The 22,238-nt window shown below is 31.6% G+C and overlaps 1 long non-coding RNA gene across 1 annotated transcript in view; it reads left to right on the forward strand.

The window, feature by feature from the left end:
- LOC127710623 (uncharacterized) overlaps nt 1-22,238 on the forward strand; it is a 40,401-nt gene that overhangs the window by 1,159 nt on the left and 17,004 nt on the right. The window lies entirely within an intron of this gene.

Consider the following 22,238-nt stretch of genomic DNA (forward strand, 5'->3'; position numbering starts at 1 on the left):
GTTTACAACTTGTGACTTGGATGGAGAGTTGTCTCATTGGCACTCATACCACATCGTCTTATATCTATGTTGAACGCATCTATCCCATCGAACTTGAGATAAAGGATACAACAGATACAGTTAAGTCTGCCTCATATCATGACTTACATCTAGAAATTGACGATGAGGGTCGATTCAAAACAAAACTTTACGACATAAGAGACAAATTAGCTTTTCCATTGTGAACTTTCTTTGTGTTTATAGAGCAACATTCCAGCAGCGACTACATACGGAGTATATATCTCCTAGTTGATACGATATATTAGGGCTTGTACTTCCTATCATGATTTCCTTGATAGAAGGTTGCTGCTCACAAGGAAGCTATTAAATAAATAGTAGTATATCGCTGTTCAATAGTAAACAAGAGTTACAAGTGGTGAAGCTGAAATCACCCCTTCGTTAAATTTACGAACACCATCAAGAGTTGATTGACCATTAGGGAATATCTGTTTCACAGATGACGATGGATATGTTCCAATTGTCGTACTACAATCACGTCACCTTTTTCACCGAATGTGACCTACCGAATTAGACATGTTGGCGGGTATGTACTAACATAAGCAACACGACGGTTCCTACACTTGCAGCAGGATCTTTTTTCCCTTCCGGAGCACCTGAGATCAACCTCAGTTTTGTGTTGGACTTGTGTTACTTAGTCTTTAATATGTTTGATTTTGTGTACCGTTGGTTTGTCTGTTGAATAGCATATATCATACATATTATCAGGTAGTCTTTATATATTCGTAAAACCATAGAAGGAATGTATTGAAGTAATTTATAGACGAACTAAGTTGAAGCAATACCTTTTGAGAAGAATATAATAAAGGTTTGTGTGACGATTAAAGTCAAGATGATTTTTTATTTAACAATAATTAAAGGGGCTTTATCTACGAGATATAGAAAAAAGTAAAATATGATTTTTTTTTCAGTTCAATCATTAATGAAAACGAAATAGTGATATGAAACTTCGCGTTTAGCAGCAAGTTTGGTTCAGTTTTGTCAAAAGGCATGTTGGTTTAAAAAAAGTAGAATAATGTTGTAGATTATTTTGCAAGTTCATTAAAACGCCGTCACTAAGTCAAATAGATTTAGACAATGAAAGTCGTTAAACAACTAATGAGACTCAAGAACACTCGTTTTTACTTGGCATTCCCACTAAGAAATCACGATATTTGAATTAACGATCTAGATAGAACAAAACAAATATTTGCACGATTTGAACAAATAACGTATCTTATAAATCAATCAAAATAATTACAAATATATAACAGTCACATTTTTTTTTCAATATAATTGTGATGTCTGTTTAAACTTGAAATTGTTCTAATTTCATCTGAAATGACGACCTGTATACTTTACTACACAATTTCGAAAGTGTTCTTGTGTATTTATTGGCTGTAGTTCCTTTTTAAAATTGCCGTAAGGGGCAGTTCTATATAGCCCTTTATTAAAACTATATGTTGATCAGTAAATGGTGTTTGGCCAAGTTCCATATAATCATGTATTGGTGTAGTGTGCCCAAATCTGTTAACTCTTTCATGCACAAAGGTTGCACCACTTGTTTGCTGAAATGAAATAAATAGAAACTTATTTAAGGTTTATACTCACAGGTTAGTCAGTAAATTGATAAGATCTATACTTCATATACATTTTATTTTAATTTTTAATTCAGGTTAGTTTATTGTTTCAAACAAACGGTTCATTGTATATATTGACTAAAAACTGCATGGATTTCTAGCACGTCAAATCAATGGAAATATGTTTGATTAAAATCAACGAAACGATTGTCTAGCATAACAATATGCACCATGTATACAACACAACACAAATACAAACAATTCCCTTTCATTGTTAACCGTTATCAAATAAATACTTTGTTGTAAAGTTTTAAAGCGCTGATGTTCATTGAAGATATGGCTTCAAACAAACGAAAATGCATGTCAATCACGAAATAAGATAAACATGCATATATATTGTATGATTTTTATATTTAAATTGTTATATGTAATTAGGTATTCTAGACAACGTAATTATTCTTGTTCCAAAAGTATATAATTAAATACGATATAATTCCATTTTATTTCAATATGTCCTTTGTCAGTATTTTTGCACAAATATAAAGACTCGTTTAAAAGTATTCAAATAAAGTCATGTTTAAAATATTTTATATGGTTTCTTTATTATTTTGTATGCGATAAGGGAGATAATTTGATACTTCCGGTTAAAAATGTCACTTCAGGTCACATATGATAGTTTTAGTCACACTGATTCCAAAAATATATGGTTTCTATATACTTTTACTTGAAAGAAGGGAGATAAATTGCCACTTTTGGTCTTAAAAATTTCACATCTGGTACCATCTGATGGTGACTTTATACTGATTCAAAAAATATATGGTTCAAGGTACTTTTGAATGAAATTCGTGAAGGAAATGGCTAATTTCGGTTTACAAAAGGTCATTTCCAGGTGACCTTTTCAAGGTCATATATTTACCAACCTAATGCAAAAGACCCCGTAGCTTCATGATGTATAAATATGAATTTATAACAAAGGTCAATATCTAGCACGTCAAATGTACCTTTGATCTTGACCTAAATTTCAAGGTAATCAACCAAGGACCTGAATTCAAAAGACTCTATCCTATATATGGTTAATGAGATATATCCCCATACAGCCAATTTTAAACATAAGAGGGGAGAAAACTCCTATTTAATGTCAACTTTCCCTTTCAACCAAAGTATATGTGTTGCGACATGTCGTAACTAAAAATTTAGTAAAAATATTATGTCGATATCTTTTTCGGTTTCGGATAAGAAGGTATAATTAGCAAAATTCAAAGTTCAAGACTTCACCTATGACCTTAACCTCATTTTCTTCTTGGTGGACCCTGGACATCAAATCAAAAGACCCTAGGTCTCTATCACTTATGGTTTACCAGTTATAAATACATATCACTTATTTTTATACATAAGGGGAATAAACCATAATATGAAGTCTCCGGACATCTCGGTCCAAATTTTTTTTCGAAAACCTGAGGATATAACGAGCAATTTGGTTAAATACATTTGTTGGTTTCTTTAACGTTTGTGAAGGAGAAGCGATCACAAGAAAAACAGTGTTAAGGAGATAACTCATACACAAAAAAGTGGTCGGTTAAACGGTGTCAGTTTAAAAAGCAAATTAACTGTTCGATATCATACACCAAATATCTAAGCGACATCTTGTGAACTATTCTCGAAAAAAAAAAAAAAACAAAAAAAACAAAATTAAAAACAAAATTTTCGGAGAACAATTGAAAGTCTTGCCACATCAATTTTCTAAATAGTTGACTAACTTCTGGTTAAGAAAATGTCACTTCGGTCTCATATGATAGCTGATTCCAAAAATATATGGTTTATATATACTTTTGCCTGTTAAAAGGGAGAAAACTGGCTACTTCCGGCATATAAAATTTCACTTCCGGTCTCATATGATAGCTTTATTCACACTGATTTCAAAAATATATAGTTTGTTTATACTTATGCCTGTAATAAGGGAGATAATTTGATACTTTCGGTTATAGAATGTCACTTTCGGTCTTAAATGAATGGTTTATGTATGACCATTTAAAAAATATATGGAATGTAGATTTTTTTCCATGAAATTAGTGCAAAAGATTACTTCCTGTTCAACCAATGTCACGTCCGGTTGATATTTTTCAAGGTCATATGTCGCCCAATATTTTGCAAAAGACCTTATGGCTTTATCATGTACCAATCTGAAGTAATAATCTATTTACCTTAATATAAAACATTTCAGGGACAATAACTCCTATAAGATGCCATTGACTTATTACAGACCAAAATATATCATAACTTCATCACTATAAAGCAAACATTTTGCAGTAGTTTATTTATATATAACTTTAAAAGTGGCCAGAGAAAATGCAAAAAACAAGCAAACGTCAAACTTGAGAACACGACCTTGACCTTTGACCTTGACCTCATTTTCTAAGTTACGGTTTATGAGTAACAAAATCATAACGACTAATTTTTTTCCTAAAGGTAGATAACTCCTATAAGATTTCACGGAATCCCTTCGATCCAAATCAGCCAAAAATTCATGAGTATCTATCGAACAATTATGACGAAGAATTTTGTCGTTATATTTTTCGGTTACGGAGGAGATACACTCACAAGAAAAACAGTGTTTGGGGGGATTACTCTTAAAACAAAAAATTCGTAAGGGTTCCGCGGAACCCAGTGTCTCGCCCACTTTTGCTGTTAATCGCAGGCTCAACAAAAATGAGGAAAAAAATTAATAAAAATATTCCTCTCTATACTATCTTTTGATCGCAAGTAGCTTCTGTCCAAGTTTGGTAATAATCCAGGATAATAAATGTTTTAAAAACTTAAACTGCAGACTGTATGTAATGTTGACTGGAAGAAAAAGTAAGTCCATTTATAAGTAAAATACGGAAAAAATGGAACAAAATTTTATCAAAATTTCCTTCTGGATACTAGCTTTTTATCATAAACAAGCTTCCGTCCAAGTGTGGTACAAATCCAGTATAGTTTAAGAAAGTTGTTAAAATTTTAAAAACTTTAACCACAGAGTGAATGTTATGTTAACTGGCAGAAAAACTAAGTCCATTTATAAGTAAAATACGGAAAAAAAGGAATTTGTTTTCTACAAAATTTACTTCTGGATACTATCTAATGATCATAAACAAGCTTCTTTCCAAGTTTGGTAGAAATCCCGGATAGTTTAAGAAAGTTATTAAAATTTCAAAAACTTCATCCACAGAGTGAATGTAATGTTTCCTTGCAGAAAAAACTAAGTCCATTTATAAGTAAAATATAGATTTTTTTTTTACAAAATTTACTTTTAAATATAATCTTATGATCATAAACAAGCTTCTGTCCAAGTTTGGTATAAATCCAGGATAGTTTAAGAAAGTTATTAAAATTTCAAAAACTTTAACCACAGAGTGAATATTGGTGGACGCCGCCGCCGCCTACGACGACGACGACGACGACAACACCGACGGAATGTAGGATCGCTATGTCTCGCTTTTCCGACAAAAGTCGAAGGCTCGACAAAAAGTCTTTGGTTAAACAAGATGAATTTTAAAAGCGCAATAACTGTTCGATATAATATCCAAATATCTGAGCGACATCTTACGAAACAATTTGATACCGCAAGAAAAGTTTTTAGCGGAGGACGAAATAAAAAAAATAATAATTAAAAACCAATTGTTCAGAGAACAATTGAAGTTCTTTCCACATCAATTTCCTAAATAATTAATAAGAAGCCATTTCCGGTTTACTCAAACTTACTATTGGCGACCAATCAGGTTTCTTCATACTGATACATTGAATATATGGTTTCTATATACTTTTGCCTGAAATAAGGGAGATAATTGCCAACTTCCGGATAAGAAATGTCACGTCTGGTTTCATATGATAGCTTCATTTACACTGATTTCAAAAATATATAGTTTATTTATACTTTTGCCTGTAAAAAGAGAGATAATTGGCCACTTTCGGTTTCCTAAATGTCACCTCCGGTTTCATATGATAGCTTTATTCACACTGATTCCAAAAATATATAGTTTGTTTATATTTATGCTGTAATAAGGGAGATAATTTGCTACTTCCGGTTATAAAATCTCACTTCCTGTCTCAAATAATAGGTTTTTATATACCCATTCAAAACATATATGGTTTTTAAGTACTTTTCCATGAAATAAGTGCAAACTTTACTATTTCCGGATCATTCGAAGTCACTTCCGGTTGACATTTTTCAAGGTCATATGTCACCCAATATTTGCAAGAGATCTTATGGCTTTATCATGTACCAATTTGAAGTAATAATCAATTTACCCTAAAATCAATATTTCTGGGGCAATAACTCCTATAAGATGTCATTGGATTGTTTTAGACCAAATGTATCATATCTTCATTACAATAAAGCAAACATTTTGCATTGGTTTTTTTGTATATATCTTAAAAATTGTCAGAGAATGCAAAAACTAGCAAATGTCAAAATTGAGAACATGAGCTTGACCTTTGACCTTGACCTCATTTTATTAGTTAGGACCCAATGACCACAAATAAAAAGACTCTAGGTTTATACGCCAAACGGTTTATGTGTTACAATAACAAATCGACGATTTTTTTTGTTAAAGGTAGATAACTCCTTTAAGATCGCTTCGATCCAGATCAGCCAAAAAATAATGAGGATGTAACGAACAAATATGAAAAAGAATTTTGCAATTATCTTTTTGGTTACAGAGGAGATACACTCACAAGAAAAACAGTGTTTGGGGAGATAATAAAAAAGTAGTCGGGTTAACAAGACGAGTTTTAAAAGCGCAAGAACTGTTCGATATAATATCCAAATATCTAAGAGACATCTTGCGAAACAACTTCATACCGCAAGAAAAGGGTTTGGCGGAAGAAGAAAAAAAAATAATAATAATAATTTAAAACCAATTGTTCAAAGAACATTGTTTCCACATCAATTTTCTAAATAATTGATAAGAAACTACTTCTGGTTTACTCAAAGCTACTATTGGCGTCCAATCATAGGTTTCTTCATACTGATTCAATAAACATATGGTTTCTATAGACTTTTGCCTGAAATAAGGGAGATAATTTCAAACTACCAGTTTGGAAAATGTCACTTCCGGTCTCATATGATAGCATTATTTTTACTGATTCTAAAATATATGGTTTATTTTTGCCTTTATAAAGGGAGATAATTGGCTACCTTCGGTTGAGAAAATGTCACTTCTGGTCTCATATGACAGCTTTATTTACACTGATTCCAAAAATATATAGTTCTTATATACTAATGCCTGTAATATGGGAGATAATATGCTACTTCCGGTTTATAAAATGTCACTTCCGGTCTCAAATGATAAGTTAATGTATGACCATTCAAAAAATATATGGTTTCTATGTACTTTTACATGAGATAAGTGCATGAATTACTACTTCCAGTTCACTCAAGGTCACTTCCGGTTGACATTTTTCAAGGTCATATGTCACCCAACATTTTGCAAAAGATCTTATGGCTTTATAATGTACCAATCTGAAGAAATAATCAATTTACCATCAAATAAAATATTTCAGGGGCAATAAATCCAATAAGATGTCACTGGATTGTCTCAGACCAAATGTATCATATCTTCATCACAATATAACAAACATTTTGCACTAGTTTTTTTATATATAACGTTAAAAATATCGGAGAAAATGCAAAAACAAGCAAAAGACAAAATTCAGAACATGAACTTGACCTTTGACCTTGACTCCTTTTTTTAAGTTAGGATCTAAGAACCTCAATTAAAAAGACTATAGGTTTATACAACTTACGGTTTATGAGTTACAAAAACTTTACGACAAATTTATTTGATAAAGGTAGATAACTGCTATAAAATTTCACCGGATCGCTTCGATCCAAATCAGCCAAAAATTAAAAATTCCTTGGGATGAAACAAACAAATATGGAAAAGAATTTTGTCGTCATCTTTTTTGGTAACGGAGGAGATACACTAACAAGAAAAACAGTGTTTGGGGAGATAAATCTTACAATAACAAGTCTTCGCCTTAACAAGACGAGTTTTAAAAGCGCAATAACTGTTCAATATAATGTCCAAAATATCTTGCGAAACAACTTTATACCGCAAGAAAAGGGTTTGGCGGAAGAAAAAAAAAAATAAATCAATTGTTTAAAAAAACAATTGTGTACGGTCTTTCCCCTCCGAAACATTGATTGATTGATTGATTGATTGGTTGGTTTATTAGTTGGTTGGTTGGTTGACTGATATACTAATTGAACACATTGGACAGGGTCTCTTGAAACAAGCGAAAAAGAAACAAATGAGATCTTGGACCCCGTATTAAACAGATTGATTGATTGATTGGTTGGATGGTTGGTTGGTTGGTTGGTTGATCGATTGATTGCTTGATTGCTTGATTGGTTTATTGATTGATTGATTGAAAGTTTGCATGGCACTCTCTCTATGCGAGGCATCGGACTTAACGTCCATATTTTGACCAAACGTGACTGCGTAGTTGTACATCCTGGACTCACAAACGGACGGCCTGGATTTCCTAATGAATAAAAATCCTTACATCTTCTTTTTTATGAATTTTCTCTATTTTCTACGGGAACTCGGACTTCATATTCTTTTTAATTTGTTGTGTGTGCATTTTGTAGGAAAACACTGAGTAACATTTTGTCTTGGAAGTTTCACTTTCTATGTTTGGATATGGAATGTTTAATTCTAATTTAAGGTTCGCGCACGCGATGGTGTTCTGAAGTCACGTGACGCTCATATATATATGTCTGGATTATTAATATCTTTTCAGAGGAGACCGTTGAACAGATAACATGTGTGTTGATCGGAGAAACACGATAATTATTGGTTTTATTTATTACAGGTCATTGATGTCGGATCATGCATGCATTTTACGTACACATGTTTACGGGAGCACAGATTTGTATTTTAATGCCTGTTTAGAAATTTGATTGTAGGATTTCAGTTATTTTTACGAACTTGGGAGCAATTTCTACGTCATTGATTTTAATTTCTCAATCAAGCGGACTGCACGTGTCTAACGGGAATATATTTTCTTGATTCATATTACTTTGACAAAAAAATTTGCAGTAAGGACATGTCGCGGCAAACATTTTGGTTGAATTGTTTTGTCGATATCTATAACTCTTTCTGGGAAGAATCGATATGAATTTTAGGTAAAAAAATCAGAACATGACCTTGACCTTTGACCCTGACCTAATTTTCTTTTTTTTGGACCAAGGACCTCAAATCAAAAGACCCTAGGTCTCTATCACTTATGGCTTACCAGTTGCAAATGCATATCACTAATATCAAATGCATAAGGGGAAATAACTCTCATATGGATTCTCCGGTTGGCTTCGGTCAGAATTATTCTACAGATCCTGAGGATATAACGAGCAATTTGGTAAAATAAATTTGTCGCTTTCTTCTACGGTTACGGAGGAGATGCACTCTCAAGGAAAATAGTGTTCGGGGAGATAACTCCGACAAAAAAAAGTATTCGGTTAAGCAGGGTCAATTTCAAAGGCGCATAAACTGTTAAATATCATATACCAAACATCTAAGCGAAACTAAATTTATACGCAAGAAATAAAAATGGCGGAAGAAGAAAAAAAATAATAATCAGAAAAAATACAATAGGTCTTTCAACAGAAAAGTGGAAAGACCTAATTAAAACAATTAACGGGCTTTCTACATTAATTTTCTAAGAAATTGATAATAAGCTACTACCAGTTAACTCAAAGTTACTTTTGGCGTCCAATCATAGGTTTCTCCCCAATGATTCAATATATATATATGGATTCTATATGCTTTTGCCTGAAATTAGGGAGATAGTTTTCAACTTCCGGTTGAAAAAATGCCACTTCTGGTCTCAAATGATAGTTGTATTTACACTGATTCCAAAAATATATGGTTTTATATACTTGTGCCTGTAAAAAGGGAGATTATTTGCTAATTCCGGTTTAAAAAATGTCACTTCCGGTCTCTAATGATAGCTTTGTTCACATTGATTCAAAATATTTTTATTTGTATATACTTATGCCTGTAATAAGGAATTAATTTGTTTCTTCTTCTTCTGGTTTTTATAGATGTCAGACCACCAATTCACTCCCTCCTATTTAGAACGTATGTAAAAGTAGCCCTACTCTGACACAAAAAAGTGCTTTTGATGTCATTGTTTACTTAAACTTACCAACACATTTGCAGAAATGAAACTTTTGGTGAAATAGATATATATTTAGACCATTTTGAGCCAGATTTACTTGTCTATGAGTTTGCATTAAAAATTGAGGATTAATGCGCTTTATAGTATACTAATTTCAGATTTCCAGGAAACCAGGGGTTATTTTTAGTAGTACTTGTCTTCCGACAGGTAATTCTTTCTTAGAAGTCATTAAGCATGGTTTGAAAATTGGCATGTAGAAAGGTGATACATGTACAATTCAGGATATACCTGGTTTCTATGAAGTTAAACTTAAGGTAAAATGTTCCAAAAGCTGTGAAAATTGCAAAATTTGGTTCAATAGATAGGGATTTTGAATTGGTGGTCTGACACCTTTAAAGTTAAAAGCGGTGAACACCAAAAATCAGAAAACAATTGATTTTTTTGTCTTAACTGATCATTTGAAATGATAGTAGCCACATTTCAACATTTTTTTGGCAAAAAGTCACATATTGCAAAATTATAGCATTAACCCTAAATGTATGCTATGTTAAGCTTTTCCTACCCTTACAATATGCTTTCATTAAAAAAAAATGTCCTAAATTGTTATGAATGCACAGTAAGTTGTTTCTGTGGTATTAAACATTAAAACATAGAATGTTTACTACCAAAAAAAAAAACAACAAAAAATTGTCGTCATGAAAATATTTATGAAATTATTTGATTTTTACCCCTTATATATCATTGTGTCATTCCATGTATTTGGCAGATAACATAGCATAATGTAAACACTGCATGAACTCACCAAAATCCCATTACATGTCTCAAATGAAAGTTTTCTACCTTACATTTTATTGACTGACAGTAATTAAAAACAGTTTCATGACCATAACTGCACTATTAATCAATTAATATTCCATTACTGTCACCTGGTGAAAAAAAAGGGGGGTCAATATTCCTTATTTCTTCAATACCTTTGATTTTTTTCTTAACTCATTATAAAAATTGTGGAAAGTTTTTAAAGCAGTAGAACAAACAAGGAAAAATCAACCAAAATTGATCTTAACTTTGAAAGTTTATATTCCTGTAATCTAAAATGAAATTTTCAAGTATTTTCTATTAAAGTCATACATTGCAGTCAGTTTAAATTGAGCTAAGGATTTTGTAATATAAGTCGCATTATGCTCAGATAGGATTTTTTTTTTACTACAAATTGAACAAGGATTAAGAAGAAAGTAAAAGAAAAGACTTCTGATTAATTTTTTGCTCTTTAAAGCGAAAAGCGGTGAAACCCAAAAATCAGAAAACATTTGAATTTTTTGTCACATTAATTTCAACTTTTTTTTGGCAAAAAGTAACATATTGCAAAATTAGAGCCTTAACCCAGAATTTGTGCTATTTTTAGCTTTTCCCACCCTAACAATATAAAAAAAAATGTCCTAAATTGTTATGAATGCACAGTAAGTTGTTTATGTGGTATTAAACATTAAAACATAGGTTGTTTACTACTCTTTAGTTGGCAGACCACCAATTCACTCCTTGCAATTTAGAACGTATGGAAAAGTAGCCCTACTCTGACACAAAATAGTGCTTTTGATCATTTTGTTCTTAAACTAACCAACAAATTTGCAGAAATGAAACTTTTGATGAAATAGAAATATATTTAGACCATTTTGAGCCAAAATTTACTTGTCTATGAGTTTTGCATTAAAAACAGAGGAATAATGCGCTCCATAGTATACTAATTTAAAATTTCCAGAAAACCAGGGGTAACTTTTAGTAGTACTTGTCTTCCGACAGGCAATTCTTTCTTAGAAGTCTTTAAATATGGTTTGAAAATTGGCATGTGAAAGGTGATACATGTACAATTCAGGATATACCTGGTTTCTATGAAATTAAACTTAAGGTAAAATATTCAGAAAGCTGTGAAAATTGCAAAATTTGGTTCAATAGATAGGGATTTTGAATTGGTGGTCTGACACCTAATATCACATCCGGTCTCAAATGATAGTTTTTATGTATGCCCATTTAAAAATATATGGTTTCTATGGTACTTTTCCTTAAAATAAGTGCAAATAATACTACTTCCAGTTCATTCCAGGTCACTTCCGGTTGTTTTTTTTTCAAGGTCATATGTCACCCAGCATTTTTTAAGACCTTATGGCTTGATCATGTACCAATCTGAAGTAACTTGACCTTTGACCATGGACCTCAATTTTATTTTCTATGTTAGGACCCAAGGACCTCAAATAAAAAGATTCTAGGTTTATGCGGCTTACGGTTCATGCGTTACAAAAACATAACGACAAATTTATTTGGTAAAGTTAGATAAGTCCTACAAAATTTCACTGGATCGCCTCGATCCAAATCAGCCAAAACTTACTGAGGATGTAACGAACAAATATGAAAAAGCATTTTGTCGTTATCTTTTGTGGTTACGGAGGAGATACACTAACAAGAATAAACAGTGTTTGGGGAGATAACTCTTACAATAAAATAGTCTTCGGCTGAACAAGATGAGTTAAAGAAGCGCAAAAACTTATTGATATAATATAAAAAATATCTAAGCGACATCTTGTGAAACAACTTTTTACCGCAAGAAAAGGGTTTGGCGGTGGAGAAAAAAAAAAATAATCAGAACAAATACAATAAGTCTTTCTACAGAAATGTGGAAAGTTCTTATCAGAATAAATACAATAGGTCTTTCCACGGAAAAGTGAAAAGACCTAATAATAATAATCAGAACAAATACAATAAGTCTTTCCATTTTTCTGTGGAAAGACCTTATAACAAGCATTAAAAAATATTATCATTTTGAAATTAATGGCAGGGTAATATCGGATACTTAGTTCTGATTCAGAGGAATAATGGTCTCTGGTGGACTTTTTCTTATTTTTAACTTCTCAAACGTGTCTTCTATAGACACAAAGATTACACGGGTTATCATAATTTTAGAGAATTTATATGTAATAAGATATCAAACAACAAATTTTGGGAACTGCGACAAAAATGAAAATGAATCAGGGGAATAAAAGAAAGGCAAACTATGTCCATGACATCTAGAAGGCAATTTAGATAAAACAATAAATTATTTATAAAAAATAACAAATTCTTGATCGTTCCGAATCTGTTTAATGAAGGAACAAAGAATGAGGTCTGCCATGATTCATTATATGTTCCACAAATTGCTAAACAGTATTCCTGTCTAATTCTTTCAAAATTTAGGCATTGATAAAAAGTTCAATCTGGACCATTTAGTGCAAAAAGATCACATGGCATTTCGCAAGAAGATTATGAATATGATGAAATGTACGCATTTGATCAAAAAGGGCCATTTGATACATTATTTTTGAAAAAAATGTATATGAGAAACAGCTTCACACAAAAAGATATTAAACAAAAATTTATATCTTTGCAAAATTTATTATATAGCAAAAAATCTGTTTTGGGTAAATCTGTTGCTCATATATCAATGTATATAAACATAAATGACAAGATTTCAAATAAAGCTATTTCTTGCAGTTCTTGCTGTTACACAACGTACCAGAAGGTTCACAGGCACATATTATAACATAAACGTTACACATCTTAATGCATCAGATGCGCATTTCGACAATGTATGTGTCTGCATTGATGCTTAAGGCCAAAATATATGAATATCCGAAATATAGTACAAATGTATAAGAGCAGATGAAACCAAAAGAGTCATTAATTATAGCTAAATCCGGAGAAAGAATCAGAGCTTTACACGCAGGGGATATATTCCTTAATTTAGGATTTCCAAAATTTTATAACAGCAAATATGAATCACACAATATCCATATTTTTATGCCAGTACAGAAGAACTGGCAAATGGGTGAATGAATGTTATATTCATCCCAAAATTACACGAAGCTACCATTCAATCATATATCAATTTATAATCATAAACCTCATCAACGAAGCAATTCAACAACAACAACAATATATCTATTTATAACTATTATGAACAGGTTTATCAAATATATTGAATGAACAGTTACTTTAAAATCGATATAAAATGTTAAAAAGTTAATTTCCATTTCGTTGTTTATGGTATCCATATTTGTGAACGGAGAAATTTATTAATTTAGTATATTCAAATTAATCAGTTGCAACAAGATAAGCATCTTATGCATGAATAGAACCTCACGCAATGAGAATACAATCCGTTGAAATGTCACAAAAAGAAAAGTACAATGTTGGTAGTTTACAAACCAGACCAGGCGTTTTTTTATTCTACATTGGCTAGAGGTATGAGGAGAGGGTTGAGATCTCACAAAACATGTTTAACCCCGCCGCATTATTTGCGCTTGTCCTAAGTCAGTAACATCTGGCCTTTGTTAGTCTTGTATACAATTATTTAAGTTCATTTTTTTGTTTCGGACTTTAGTGTGACGTTCATTTTCGCTGAACTAGTATTCATTTTTTAAAGAGCCAGCTGAAGCCCGCCTCCGGGTGCGTGATTTTCTCTCTTTTTTGAAGACTAATTGGTGGCCTTCACCTTTGTTCTGCTGTTTGGTCGGGTTGTTGTCTCTCTGACATATTCCCCGTTTCTAATCTCAATTTTATCAATCCATCAATTGTTTAAGTATATACGTATACAATATACGTTTACTTGAGGTACAGAAGAAATGTATTGCTACATCAAAAGTTTGTAGACTAATAGTACATGTATATATATATTTACAATATCAAGCGATTTATTATCTGACAATATGAATTCTTATCAAAATGAAATGTTGAACAAAAAAAATAAAGACTCAATGCACCAAAAAGAACAATAACTTGGTTGAAAGGAATTAATTCAACAACAAGTGCACATATTTGAAAACACCCATATCGTGCAAAGCTATATGCCTTTGTTAACCCCCAAGTTATTGACTGTTATATATGCCTTAATGTATTTTATGTATTTACACCTAGAGATAAATCATTTTCTCTTACAAAACATAATCATAGAGCAAAAAAATCGCTCTACCCTTTCAAATGTGAGCAAAAATATAAAAATATGACTAATCAGAGATTAAATCTACACAATTAAACAACAATTTCATCAAATTACATTCATTTATAATGAATACTTACATTCTTAGCAATACAGGTTGTCAAACGCTATTTTTGTAGACTCAGGTTTGAGAAAATGGATATTTCAAATTGTCGTTTCCCCGTACTATTTCCCATTTTTTAAATTCTCATTTTCATAAAAAAATATGATGTGAAGACTTATGATCACATGCGATTTGATGGCCTCATTGAAGCCAGTAATGTAATTGCTTTCAAATGTATACTGTACGTTGACCAATTCTACTAATACAATTGCAGATTTATAGACTGATACATGTATGGTTATAATTTTGAATGAAAAAACAAATAACAAAACTTTGAATTTTCAAAATACTAATGATTTTCTACCACAACAATATACTGAAAAATTCAACATTTGGGATAAGCTGACCATAATATAAACCTTAAATGGTCCGTTTTGTTTTATGTAATCTGCCGTAACAGAAATGGTCTTCAACAATCGGGGATGCTTTGAATATAAGCATTTGACATATTATATGAAAGAAATTTGAACAAATTTAATACACAGTTTTCTGATTGCAAACCATTACATGTATGAAACAATTTTCTTTTAACATTTTTGCTAAAATTTGAATGGGTATGGGTAATGTGTTCCTTTTTTATAAGATTTTTTGTTTGTCATAAAACTCGATCTCCTTTGCCTATAAGACATCAAATACATATTATCACTAAATATTTGTAACAGTTTGGAATACACGTCAGAATTTTGTATTCAGACGGATAAAAATGATAACTATTTTAAAAAATTCGAAAACTTTGAAAATCAGAAATTGTCTTTTATTTCAAAATTTGTTGCAACGACAATAGATTTGAACAATCTAGAACACGAAAATTGCATGTGTTGATTTGGATGCAGGAAATTTTAACCAAACCATTATCTAAATTAGTAATTTGTAATCATTATTTGTCAAAAGTTTTGTTTTTGTCCAATTTTGCAAGGAGAAGAATTAATATTTTCCGTTGCCATACTATTTTTAACCCCAAAAATGATAGATCTCTGCCAATTGATAGGAATCAGCTGCCGTTCTATAAGGAGCGGCTTATTGGAGTTGAAAACTTTCCTGTTAACCTATATTATCTTTAACTTTTTCATTAGACTGGATTGCTTCTTAATAAAGTGTTTATTGTGATAATTCGTACTAGCCCGGTTTGTCCTTCTCAAAGGTTTGAATGCTAGTATTTAAAGAGGCAATTTCGTCTTTTACTTCATTATCCGTCTATATTTGGCATCGAAAACTATACCCTTGTGAATTGCCAACCAATAATCCTTCTCAAATCTGCAAAATCTTCAAACTTCTATATTTCATGAAATTTTGGTGCATACCGGACTTTATGTTAACTATACATTATGTTAACTTTGAATTTTTGCAAAGTCGGCTTTATTAAGGCCCAGATTTTTCTTAATCTCAATGAACGATAGATAAAACTTCATATGTGGGTTTGTTTTATTCAAATCTCTTAAGATAAAGTTAACCAGATTTTGTAATATTCTACATGTCGTTCTTTCCTCGATATAGGTTCCAATTCTTTAAAAAAAAATGACAATGCAATTTCCCATAAGAACCACTTTTACGCCCAAAACTGTGCCACTTTTACTATGAAGTTTCAAAAATATGTGTATCTTGAAAAAAAGATCACATTCACTACTAATTTTTGCAAAGATCATGACATTGTTTTGTGTTCCATATTTTCAGTAACTATAGGTCTGGAACGTCTGAGAGTGAAACTTGCACTGAAATTCTGTACTAACCCTCCTTCTACTTTGAGTCTACCTGATAATTTGACCGCTATCGTACTGCATTTATACTGATAAAATTTCCAACTTGAGTCTCAATGATATAAAACAGAGATATCATATCTGGGCACGAGTAGGTAAAAAAAATAAGATATCTATGAACATGTAATTTTCTCGAACAGAGGAATGTTTGTGAATCAGCTGTATTTTCAAAGTGCACCTTATACTAACATTTATTCAATAACAAATCTGTAAAAACACTTTTTATCAATACAATACAATCAAAATCATAGCGTAAAAGAAATTACCACATGTACTCTTAACTTTTTTAATGTACATTTAATATCTTCACCTCTCTTTCAATTTTTAAAGAATTTGACGAAAAAATTAAAGACATGACTTTAATTATTGTCAGCTTGTCTTTTTTGCATAATTATTTTCTGACATGAACTGCCTAAAACCTAGTATGATAACAAATTGAAAGCATTTCAGAATAATATAGATGTAAAGTTAAATACCTAATAATACTAACATTCAAGATTATATAAATTATTTAATCATTCCGCTGTCCTCATTCAACATCTTACTATATGCCTGTTTATCTTTAAAAGTTAACACTTTCTGTCTACATTGGTCTGTTTAAAAATCTTGTCCAAATCCTATCATCTCTTACCATATATCGCATTAGATTTGACTAATATACGAGCTAGAAGTTTTTAAACAAAGCCATTTTTGCAGTAGTTGTATTTGTTCCGGACAATATGAGTATTTGGACCATACGAGTATGGTCATGACCATATGCGTATATACTCATATGGTCCGACCATACGCGTATGGTCCGGGTAATTAATACGTTTATCGTTGATCAGTTACCTAAACTGTTAATTGCACCCTTCGAGGTGTCATAAATTAAGAAGCTTTAAAAGTGAAATCTTACTTATCTTATTATTTGATAATCATTGTTACATGATTAATGAAACAAATTGAATATTTTACTCAGGAGTTACAATTATAATAAATGCATTTTTGCATGGTCATGATTGATTTTTTTCGCAGGAAACATAATACAGTTTTTGTCGACACCGAAAATAACTTAAAATATCTAAATGAATCGTTAAACAAGAAATCAACTGTTCTACTCATATGCGTTTATGTCATTGAACCTTTTTTTAAATTGTTTTAATTTTTGTGTTTAAATTTAATTTTAGCAAAATAAAATTTCTTCATATAACTTTTAGTTCGATGATTTAAGTAGTGTATGCTCCTATTTTAATTATACGATTTTACAGTTACAGTAGTTTTAAAGTGCTGCCCCTCTATTCTTATGTTGAAAATAAATTGTATAAATTAAAACATAAACACATTAGTTAAGTGAGAATAAGTGGGAATCAGAAGAAATAAAATAAAAACTAATTTAAACGCCAGGAAAAAAAGCACATGCCCCAAACGCCCGGACGAAATTGTCGACAGCGTACAGAAGCTTTAAATTGACTCTAGCTAAAGCAAGACAACAGATAAACTAAGATTCAGAAAATATGTCAAAGATAAAGGGTTTCAGTTAGTAACTTGTATCGATTTAGATTTATAGAACAAGCTGTGTTCCTGTGAAAGAAAATAGACTTTATTTTAAAAATACCTATATGGTCTTAAAACTCATATGGTCCGGCCAGTTAATAATCAAACGAGTATGTTCTCATATGGTCCGACCAAACGCGTTTTGGCAGATCATATGAGTATACCGATATGGTCATGATCATACGCGAATGGTCCGTATACTCATATGGTCCGGAACATATTTATAAAGTTACCACTTTGATATATAAATCTATTAAAGTTTTTTATAGAACTCACTGCTAAAATCTATGTTTTGCATAACGTCGAAGCAAGGTTATTGTTTTATTTACAAAGGGCATTTATAATAATAAAATGACAGCCTTTACAGGTTAAATAATCTATTTTAAGACCCAGGGTTTAGGATACTTTCATTATTATTTGTCTAAGGGGCCTCAAATTTTTTGAATAACTCATACTTCTGTGAAAATTGATATATTTATTATATTTTTAGAAGAGAATACCCTATGTAAGTTTTACAGGTTTGTTTTTCTCTACCTTTAATTAATTGATTACGGCTCACTTATGAATTTCCAACAAGACAAAGCACCCTAACAACAATTTTCATCAATCATTTATGAGTTTCAATGACTCCGAAAAGCAAATATAAGCACTTCATTGCATACCGGACTTTAGGTAAACTAAGCAAAGTGTTTACTGTGCATTTATGATGTGTCGGCATTATTAAAGCCCAGCATTTTCTATATCTTAATGAACTTTATATAAAACTGTATGTTTGGAGTTATGTCATTACCATCTCTGAAGTTCAAGTTAACCAGATTTTGTAAAATTCTACATGTACATATTTTCCCCAGTATAGGTTACACCTCTGTAAATATAAATAATGCAATTTCCGGTAAGAGCCCCATTTACGGCCAAATTTGTTCAACTTGTACTTCGAAGTTCCGTAAAAGTTATATATCCAGGAATAAAATATCACATTCGCTACTAATTTTTGCAAAGGTCTAAACATAAGGTTGTGCTGTATATTCTCATCAAAAGAAGTCTCAAATTTCTGAAAGTTTAAACTTGCACTAAAATTATGTACGACTCCTCCCGGACGTTTAGTCTTGCTGATAATTCAATTTGACCGCTATCCTACTACATTTTACGGTTAAAGTTCCCAACTTGTGTCTCTATGAGATAAAACATGAAGATGATATCTGGGTACCAGTAGGTTAACAAAATAAAAATATCTATGAATATCTAATATCTCCCAAAGACATGTAAAAAAAGAGGAATGGTTTGTGAATCAGCTATATTTTCAAAGTGCAACCTACAATGTATACTTACATTCATTCAAATAGAGAAGCCCCCAAGGGTGACTGGGGAATAGAAGTATGGTCATCATTGGTCTTCCACCGACCGGCAGTAAAACCCGTGCTAAAGTGGGGCGTCCGTTTGGCTGTGCGGGATGTACAAATTTGCAGCCACGTCCGGTCAGAATGGGGACGTTAAATCCGATGCCTCGTGTAAAGAGAGTGCCACGATCTTTGCACGTTAAGAACCCTTGCAACAACTCTTAGAGGGGTCCGTAGGTGACCTGGTGTAAGGCTAAATTTCTGTCCCTATCCAATATACCCTCATTTCCCGTGGCAGTCTAAATTTCTCCGACCATAATTCCTTAATCTATTACAGAACCTACCTATTGTATTTATTGTGAACTTGTTCTCGTCCTGAATATGCATGAAATATTTGCCACTGGACGTTAAGCAACCAACAATCAATCAATCAATCAAATAGAGAAATTTGTAAAACATCAGTTAACTAAACAATACTTTTATCAAAATCATGATGACATTAAATGACTATAACCTGTAATAATTAATCTACTTTGATAACAAATTGAAAGCATTTCAGATGCTATAAATATAAAGTTTAATACCTAATTACTCTAACATTCAGGATTATATAAGGTATCTAACCATTCCACTGTCTCAATTCCACATCTTCATGATCTTAATATATGCCCATTTATCTTTAAAAGTTAACCATTTCTGTCTTAATTGGTCATTTTAAAAGTTTTGTCACAATCTTATCATCTCTAACCATACATTTAATACAATTTGGCTATAATATGAACAAGAAGTGTTTAAACAAAGCTATTTTTGCAGCAGTTGAATTTACGAGTTTAGCAGTTGAATATATAAATTCATAAAAGTTTTAAGGAAATGACTGCTAATATATCAAAACAAGGTTATTGTTTTCTATACAAAAGGCGTTTATAATAATAAAATCACAGACTTTACAGGTTAAATTATCTGTTCAATGACCCAATGGTTGGAATTTGTTTTAAATTTTTTGCATGAGCGGCCTCAAATTTGCTAAATTACTCTTCCAATTCTGTGCAAATGTAATATTTATAATATGTGTAGTAGAGAACACCCTATTGTAAGTTTTACATGTATTTCTTTTTTTTATCTCTAGCTTCAATTAATAGATGTCGCGTTCAAAAGAAAGCATAATCAGGCATTATGGCTTACTTATGAGTTTCCAACATAGCAAAGCACCCTAACAACAATTTTCATGAATCATTTATGAGTTTCAGTGACTGCGAAAAGTAAATATAATAACTTCGTACAATTCAAAGTACAACTATTCATATGTCATGACATTACTTTGTATACCGGGCCTTAGGTAAACTACATGTAAGCATATTGTAAACTGTGCATTTATGCTGAGTCGGCATAATTAATGTCCAGCATTTCCCAATCTGATTGAACTGTAAATAAAACTTTATATTTGGATTATTTTCATTTCAATCTCTGAGGATCAATTAATCAGATTAGTAAATTTCTACATTTCCTTTTTTCCCCAATATAGGTTTCACTTCTTTAAATATAGAGAATGCAAAATTTCCCGTAATTTACGGCCAAAAGTGTTCAACTTGAACTTTGAAGTTTCGATAAAATTATGTATCCTGGAATTAAGGATCACATTTACTACTACTTTTTGCAAAGGTCATAACATAGGGTTGTGCTCCATATTCTCATCAAATATGTCTCGAATTTCAGAGGGTGAAACTTACACCAAAATTCTATATTACCCCTCCCTGTTCTCTGAGTTTTCCTGGGAATTCAATTTGAAAGCTACCTACTGCATTAATACTGGTAACTTTTCAAAATTGTGTCTCTATGAATCGGAACATGGAGATAATATCTGAAACCAGTAGGTAAACGAAACAAAATATCTATAAATGTTAAATATCTCCCATGAAGAGGGGTGGTTTTTTTAGTTCTGTATTCACAAAATGCAACCTTATATCATAGTTTATACCAGTAGGGACTATAATGTGTTACCTTCACTTATCTGTGCCATTCAAAAGGGTTTGGATGATAGTATTTTATTTCGCAGGTACATGTGTATCTACCAATATGTAGCCTACAAAACATTTACATTTTGTTGCATTCATTGACGGTATGCCCTTCAAAAATATTTGCATGGTCATCTTCAATGTAAGTTTTTGCTAAATGGCTTTCCAAACATGTTGACCAAATACTTTGGCCTTTATTTATCATTCTAAATAGCATAAAAGCTAATTTGGTCTTTCCACTTTTCTGTAAAAAGACCTATTGTATTTTTCCTGATCATTAGGTCTTTCCACTTTTCTGTGGAAAGACCTATTGTATCTGTTCTGATTATTATCATTATTAGGTCTTTCCACTTTTCGGTGGAAAGACCTATTGTATTTGTTCTGATTATTAGATCTTTCCACTTTTCTGTGGAAAGACCTATTGTATTTGTTCTGATTATTATTATTAGGTCTTTCCACGTTTATGCACTTTTTATTTTCACCCATACTAAGCCAAACAATATTCTTTGTAAGAGTTATCTCCCCGAACACTGTTTTCCTTGTGACTACATCTCCTCCGTAACCGTAAAAGAAAGCGACAAACTTTTTTTTATAAAATTGCTCGTTATATCCTTCGCATGATTTGTTCTATTTTGACCGAAGCGATATGAACACTCCATATGAGAGTTATTTTCCCTTATGTATTTGATATAAGTGATAG

The sequence above is a fragment of the Mytilus californianus genome, unplaced genomic scaffold (assembly GCF_021869535.1).
Source record: "Mytilus californianus isolate M0D057914Y unplaced genomic scaffold, xbMytCali1.0.p SCAF_8, whole genome shotgun sequence".
Classification (NCBI taxonomy): domain Eukaryota; kingdom Metazoa; phylum Mollusca; class Bivalvia; order Mytilida; family Mytilidae; genus Mytilus; species Mytilus californianus.